Below are 8,425 nucleotides of genomic sequence, written 5' to 3' on the forward strand. Positions count from 1 at the left end.
AGATGTTGTCAGCTACCTTAAGGACTTTGGACTTTTCTCTGGGAAAGATAAGAGCCAGTGCAGGGTCCCAAACACATGGGGAGCAAAATCGGACTCAGTAGCAACTCTAAGTTTTAAATGGATTATTCTGGCTGCTGCTTTGATACTAGACTCTGGGCAGGGGTTGGGAAGCCACGAGTGACACCCACACAAAGGCTACTGCAGTTGTTCTAGACAAACATATTGAGGGACTCAGCCCAGGTGGTGACATAGTTGTGGCAAAATTCTGGGCTTGTCCCGAAGGTAGAGGTGCTTGTCCTGATGGTTTGGGTAAGAGGGGAGGGGCAGAGACAAGTTGAGAGTGACACAAAGCCTGTCTAGGGACCAAGCTGCCACAACATCCACTGAGGGAGCAGGCTTGGGCGGGAAATCAGTTTTACCAATGAAACATTTAAAACACTGAATGGACATCAAAGTGGAGATGTCACGTTGACTTGGGCGTATAACCTGAGTTCAGTATAGCAGCCAGCACTGGAGCTTTGGATCTGGGAGGCAGAGCGAGCGGGACCCTTAAAGCCAGGGGCCTGGATGAGATGGGGGGGGTGACTTTAGACAGAGGAGGGCAGCGGTCAATACTGAGCCCTGGAACATTCTTGGCAGGAGGTAGGAGTGATGAGGTGGAACCAGCAAAGGAGCGGAACAGGAACAGCCAGGAGATGGGAGGAAACCCAGAATGGGGGCACCGGGAGCCAGGCCAGCATCAAGTGCTCAGGGAGGTGAGGGTAGAGAACAGACCGAGATGTGGGCCGCTGAAGAACTTGACCAGGGCTGTTTTGTGGAGGGAGGGGCAAACCTGACTGGCATGGTTGGAGGAGAGAGAGGTAGGAACTCAAAAGACAACTTGTGTGAAGTGAGAGGAGCAGGGCCAACAAAGGCTTTTAAGGAAGGCTAGGAAGAAGAAACTATGGAGGATAAGAGATTGGAAGAAGCTGGTAGGATGGTGGGTTGGGGGTAGGTAAAGTACTTTTGGGTCAGGGCCCTGAAGAAACTGAGCTGGAAGACAGTAGATGGAGGTTGGACAGTTGGCATCAGGGAGAATGCAGGGTGACAGCTGTCCAGCCTGGCCACATGCTGGTAGCTAGGAACCTCGTGGGTGGAAGATGCAGCCAAGAATGTTATGGAGGGACCCAGAGGAACATCATCTTATGTCTGTCTTGACCTCAATTTAAAGTCATCCAGCAACTAACTTTCAAACAGTAATAATTGACTGAAAGTTACTTAGAAAAAAAGAGTAGCCCCGGAAAAACTCCTGAAAGAATAAACTGCTTTCAAAACCACACAAGGCTGCGAACCTGTCCTGCCAGGCACTGCCAGACGCGGACAGGATTATAGACCGAGACCAATTCCCACCAAACCGGGAGAGAGCGGCCTCTGCTGCCGCCTGGCGGTCACCGTCCGAAGTGTGGGTTGCCCCTTGAACCACCCGACACGTAGCCCCATGGGCTGCCTGACTTTGGAGGGGTTCCAGAAGGGAGGAAGGGGCTGGACAACCAGACTCATCCTTGACCAAGCGTTCGGAAAGCCCAAGTATCACCCAGCTCCTCTTCTTATCCTGCCCACGTCTTTGGGGTCAAACTCAGCCGGAGCCCCCACTACGCACCCGCTTCCCGACTGGGCGCAGGCATTGAGCACCGAACAGTCCGACCTTGATGGTGCAGGGGGAGTTCCCACCCGGATAATTACCCAAATCAGCATCTAATCTCCGCTGTGAATTTGAGGAGGTGGAGGCGGAGAGTGCCCTATAACAGAGAGTATGAAGATTCCAGGACCAGAAGAAGCAGAAAGGCGGGTGTCGTAGAACGATCTTAGGATGGGCCCAGAGTGGCTACAGCTGGAGGAGGGCCTGCCGGCCCGGGGGCAGGGCAGGGCGAGGGCGCTAATGCGCCACGGAGGGCTCCGATCAAGAGGACGCTGAAAGGCTGCTGCTCTGTGCAGGGAGGGCCTCTCTGGCCACCGAGTGGCAGATCGGCGGTGGCGGTGTCGGGACCGAAGGCAAACAAGGCGAGAGGACAGGCCCTTCTGGGGGTGACTGCAAATCCTAATCGGGAGGAGAGGAGATGGCTGCGGGGAGGTGAGGGGATGGGCCGGCCTCTGCTCCCGCGCTGTGCCCCGGGCCCGCCAGGAGGCGCCGTTGCCCCGCGAAGCCTGGCCGGGCCACCGAAATCTCGCACTCCGGCCTAGAGAGGCCCCGGAAGAGGCGGGGAAGCGCGCTCAGAGGCCGCTTCCGGCTTCAGCGGGGCCTGGGAGGCCTGAGTCGGGGGAGGCCGCCGTGGGCGGGGCGCGGGTGCCAGGGGTGTGCGTTGGGCCGCGGCCTCGGGCAGGCAGTGTCGCGGGGTCCCAGGGCAGGGGCGGGATCCCGGGCAGGAGGCGGAAGGTGGACGGACAGGCCCTGGTCGGCGAGGCTGCTCCCTGCACGGCTGTCTGCCCCACGCCTGCGTCTCCTGGCCTCTTACCTTGTGAAATACAGTCGTGGGGTCCCTGGGGAGCCTGGCGCTGGCCGACACCTGGGGGCAGGGCTAGGAAGACTTCCGATCGATGGAGAAATGGGGTGGAAACTCCAGCAGTGGAGGTGCACACAGGTGGAGAAGCAGATATGGGGTGTGGGGGACCCCTTTAGACTGGTTTTCTTTAAATGTTTGAGCAGTGTCCATTTGGAGGAGGGGCTAAGCCTGTGGGCAAGGCTGAAAGGGGCTTGGCCAGCGTAAACCTGCTGGAAGCTCAGCGCAGTTACACGTGACCGGCCTCCTCCCCTGCCCCCCCCCCACACACACATTTCGCCAGAGCTCCCATCTCTAGGGGACATGGGCAGCCCAGTCTCCATAGGCTTCACTCCAATACCCTTAACTGCTCTACATGGTGGCCACCCCCTGCCTCGCTCCCTGCCTTCTCTCTTGTTCACAGGTGGCACTCCTCATAGCAGCCAGAGGGATCTTTAAAATACTGGATCATGTCACCCTGCCTAACACCCCCCCCCCAATAGTTTCTGTCACACTTGGAACAAAATTTAAACTTCCCTTCCCTGTGATTCTGATGGTCTGGCCTCTGCTGACTACCCCTGGCGCTGGGCCACAGCCAGGCCTGTGGTATACACACCATACTGGTCCTGACCTCAGGGCCTTTGCACTGGCTGATAGCATCTCAAAAGCTTTTCTCCATGAGCCTGAAACAGTCCCCAACCAGGCTCATTTCTCTAAGTGTTTAGTTGGCTTCAGTCACAGCATTTGCTCTCTGCGGTTAAGCGAAGCAACGTCCCATGCTCCCAGGGTTCAGTGACCAGTATCCATCCCCGGAAAGGTCCCCCCCTTCTTTTCTTCCCCCCATCTATAGGAAGCCTGGGAGTCCAGGTGGCTTAGCCTTGGAGGCACCTCATGAGCTGCTTGCTATTGCATCACCTTCATTAGGGCTGTTTTACTCCTTCATTGAATTAAATTCCAGGAAGCAGTGCTAATAAAGGCCTAACGAGTCGCGGGAGAGGCACCAGCCCCAGCCTTTGGACAGCAGGACAGGGAGGGTTAGGCAACAGGGTGAGCAGAGGAGTGGCTCCTGGGGATAGGGTCGATTATCATTTCCCAGGCCCTCTAAGGACCCTGGGTTTCCCAGAGGAGGTAGCCTTTAGAGACTACATGTGGCAGGCACAGTGGCAAGTTGGCAAAGCAGAGCTCAGCTCAGACCCTGGCCCCAAAGCCCTGAGGGCTCCCTGGGTCCCTTCCCAAGGCACCGGGCAGTTCTCCCTGTCATATCAGTAGCACCCTGAGTGCCAAGACCAGTTGGATTTGCAGGGCCATACAAGAGTCACTGGCTTGGAGATGCTGGTGCCTGCTGCAGGCTCAGTCCCACCCCTACCTCAGCATCCCCTGGGGACTTGGGAACCCCCTGCCTGCCCTACTCCTCAGTAATGCCTCACGGCAGTCCTGTCTCACACTGCTGTGCCTCTTGTTTTCGCTATCCTGGCCGGGCTGGCTGCCTTTCTGTTCCAGAAACACCCAGCCCCTACCTATACTTTCAGAATAGCCTTGGGGCTCACTACATGCCACACAGAAGGTCCAGCTTTTCCTGACTTCCTGTCTTGCACCAGGCTGAGCAGGGTGAGGAACAGAGACCCCCTCAGTGGGCTGTGACACCCCAGCCTGTAGGCTCCAGGAACAGGAAGCTGCCTTGCAGTTGCCTCTACCGGTCACTCTCTTCTCTTGGCTTATCATATAGTTGGTCCCTTCTCATCATTCAAACTTTCCCTCCTGCACAATCCTCCCAGTGGCTCCCATGTCACCCTGTTGATTTTCTCCAAAACTGTGCAGTTCATTTCCCTCTTTACTTTGTTTGGCACGTGCTCCTGGAGTACAGGGTCATAGCCGTCTCCCCTACCGTAGAGTTCTAGGCACAATAGGTTCACAGTAACCACTGTGTCAGTATCAGGTGAAACCTCCTAGCCCACCCAGAAACTTCGAGTGAGGAGTGCTGGGGGCCTGAGTTCAATTGTTTCTTTTTTTTTTTATTTTTAAGATTTTTATTGAGAAAGGGGAACAGGACTTTATTGTGGAACAGTGTGTACTTCCAGGACTTTTTTCCAAGTCAAGTTGTTGTCCTTTCAATCTTAGTTGTGGAGGGTGTGGTTCAGCCTCAAGTTGTCCTTTCAGTCTTAGTTGTGGAGGGCACAGCTCAGCTCCAGGTTCAGTTGCCATTTCTAGTTGCATGGGGCACAGCCCACCATCCCTTGCGGGAGTCGAACCAGCAACCTTGTGGTTGAGAGTCCACGCTCCAACCAACTGAGCCATCCCGGAGCTCAGCGGCAGCTCAGCTCAAGCTGCTGTGTTCAATCTTAGTTGCAGGGGGCGCTGCCCACCATCCCTTGCGGGGCTCAAGGAATTGAACTGGCAACCTTGTGGTTGAGAGCCCACTGGCCCATGTGGGAATCGAACCAGCAGCCTTTGGAGTTAGGAGCATGGAGCATGGAGCTCCAACAGCCTGAGCCACAGGGGGGCCCCAAGCCAATTGTTTCTGAAGGAGGTGGATAACCAGGAAGGGGCACCCTGGACCTCCCAGGCTTGGGACTGTTCCTTTTGGAGGGACAGAAGCCTGGGAGGAGAGGTTTGAAAGAAGGGACAGAGAGGACAGCGTAACTGACTCAAATCTCAGAACTGCTGTTGGGCTAAGAAGCAGGAAGTTCAGGGGACGTACCAGGAGGTGGAGCCTGGCTCAGGGTGGCAGGGAGGGGCCAGCTCTAGCCACTGAGCTCTACTAGCAAAAGCTGCTGAGGTCCTGTTTGCAAGGCTGTGATTTGGTGGTCACGAGGCCTTGCCAGGACTCCCTGCCCCCGGAGAGCCATGGAGATGGGTGGTCAGGACCCCGGACTCGGGATCCCTCTGGGGTCCTGCCTGTTCCTGGACTCTGGGTACGGCAGACACACCTAGTCTGAAACTGCCTTTAGGGAAGTGCCAGCAGCTTCCCCTTCCCGGAACCTGTAGGCTGGGGTGTCACAGCCCACTGAGGGGGTCTCTGTTCCTCACCCTGCTCGGCCTGGTGCAAGATAGAAATCAGGAAAAGCTGGACCTTCTGTGTGGCCTGTAGTGAGCCCCAAGGCTATTTTGGCTGGGTAAGCCGTTCTCCATTCCACTACTGAAGTGCCACCTCAGTTCTGCTGGATGTCATTTCACTGTCTTTTATGGTCCAGTCCAGATGGTGCTGGGCTGGTGTGCACAGGGACAAGTCATATCTCCTCTGGCGTGCGTGAGGCCCTGGCGAGGCAGCCACCCCTGCCCCTAAAACAACATCTTTCAAAAGGACTCCTGGCTTCCCAAGTGTGAAGGAAGCAGGTGATGTCCCTCATTGTATGACCATGGATGAGTCTTGGGCCCTCTGGCCTCAGTTGTCTCAGCTGTAAAGCAAGGAGTTTCTCCGGTTCTGACCCTTGATTTTCTCCCTGGTCCTTCCCCAAAGCCACCCGACCTCCCTGTTCCCTATTCCTGGAACACTTCTTCCTCGGTGCTCTTCTCCCTCGAGCACTCTGTACATCACCTTCCCCAAGAAGGCTCTCTAATCTTAGTTTCTCCCTTCTCTGCACACACAATTATGGCACATATTTTTACAGTGTCAGCAGGATTAGTTGTTCACACCTCTCCCAGTTCTAGGATCAGGGACCCCTGGAAGGGTGGGATAGCGTTTGTGTGATTCACTCATTTAAGTTGACATATATTTACCCGTCACCCTCAAGGACTATGCTGTAAGGGCTCTGGAACCAGAGACTCGGGTGGGAAAGACACTGAGATCTGGCTGGGGAGGGGGAAGCCCCAGGACACTGGGAGTCAGAGAGGCCCAGCTCACAGCCAGAGAAGGAAAGATGGGGAAGAGGGGGGAGTGGGAAGGTGATCAGCGGGGAGGAGAAAGACGGTGGGGTGAACAGGGCACGTCAGAATCCTGGAGTGCTGGTGTGATGCAAGTGGAGGGAGATGAGAATCTTGGGCTGGGACCTCACAGAAATTATTGTTATAACAACTCACTCCTATTGAAGGCTTTCCATGTGCCACTCATATTCTGAACATTTCACCCACATTTCCTTTTTCTGACCTCAGCCAGTGAGGTGGGTAGATAGTAATGTTAGGCCCATTTTACTGATAAGAAAACTGAGGCACAGGGAGGTACTTTTCCAAAATAATACACAGCTGGCAAGTTTGCAGACTGCTCCCCAGAGTCCTTGTTGTCAGTCTCCACTCTACCACCTCTGTCTCCTGCACAGTCCAAACAGTGTGTGGGCTTTATCCTCGGGGCACGGGGGAGCCACAGAAGGTGTGTGAGCAAGAGAGTGATATGATTTCTTTCAGCAGGATCCCCTTGGCTGCCATGTAGAAGATGGACTACAGGGAAAACAGCAGAGCCAGGGAGGAGTCTGGAGGCCTAGAATAAGGGACTGTGGGAATAGAAAATAGGTACATATTTGAGGGGGAGTTGAGGAGGGGAAGAAGCTGACAGGATGAAGGTGTGGGGAGGGAAAGTCATAGCTCTCGCCTGTGAGAAGTCACAAGGTTGTGAGCCCAGGAGCAGGGCCAGTGGGGGTGTCCAAAGTGTCTGAGGGAGGCTTCAGAGCAGTGGTGGACACTGGGTTGGTGACCAGGGGAGAAGCTGGGTTGGAGATGACTGTGTGGGGTTCTGCTGAGCCACTGGAGTGGGAGGTATGTGACTGGAGTAGCAAACAGTGGTCTAGCCAAAGCCCTAGGGACCCCCATGGATATGGAGAGGGAGCAGCCAGGAGGGATGGAAGCAGGGGTTGCTGGACTTTCTAGGAAGAACACATAACTGGAAGGCAGTGGCTAACTGGTGGGAAGGGTGCAAGGAACACACGAGACCTGGCCTGGGGCTGGGGAAAGCCATATCTCCCAGTGGCCCCATCCTGCCCCCTCCCTCCATTAATTGGGGTCTCTGTCTACCCATCGCTGGTGAGCCTGGCCTCTAGGGAGCTGACAGGTTCTCCCTGTTGCCGGGCAACTGCAAGAGCTGTTGGCTGTTGCTAGGAGCAGGCTGGGGAGGCCTGAGAAGGGAAGATCAGCTCTCAAGCGCAGGGCTGAGCTGGTGGGGGAAGAGGCAAGTCTGGTCACAGACAGGCTGTGTTCTTGGCTATGTGCACCCATTTTTATAGTCTTCTGTGGATTAGAGGCATGTATAGAGCATATCTCTGAGTGTCTGTGTCACTGGGTGGGCATTATGTGTTTTCACCATGTTGCATGCTTGTGGCAGTGCCTGTCTGAGCTTTGGCTCCAGGAAGGAGGGAGCCCAGGGGGAACAGTTGGAGGACTTACAGGCCAATGGCTCCTCAACAAGGGAGCCTTTCAGATAGGGATACAGGCACTCCAGGGGGAGCAGACAGCCTGAGGACTGGGAACTGAAACAAGATGTGTGCCAGGGTAGGAAGGAGGGAGTCTGCTGAACAGGGGCTGTGGGTGGCCAAGCATTGGTGACCGAGCATTGGCAGCCAGTTCCCCTCCTGGCTTTGTTGACCTCTTCTGTCTTTGGGTTGGGGCCATCTCGGCTATTGCACTAGATACACTGCTGCCCCCACCCCACCTTTGCCCAGTCATAGGGTTGTAGCCACTGGCTAGCGGGGTCAGGCCATAAGATCATGGCCACTTCTATTTTCAGAAGTCAGTTGGCATCTCTTTCTCTCTGTCTCTCTCCTCTTCACTTGGGTCCTGGTTGCCGAGACCCAGGCTGGAGTCCAGGATGCCTAACTGCCGGAGAATGCCTCCTAGAAGAACTGAGGATAGAGTAAGTCCTGGATGACTAGAGAAAGCAAAGATGTAGAGGTGGCAATAGACTTTTTTAAAAAAATTGCAACCCAGAAAGAGAAGGGGAGCAAACCCTCCTGAGGACGGAGAAAGCCGCAGTCCAGAGAGACTCT

Source organism: Rhinolophus hipposideros, assembly GCF_964194185.1.
Source record: "Rhinolophus hipposideros genome assembly, chromosome: 14".
NCBI classification, from domain to species: Eukaryota; Metazoa; Chordata; class Mammalia; order Chiroptera; family Rhinolophidae; genus Rhinolophus; species Rhinolophus hipposideros.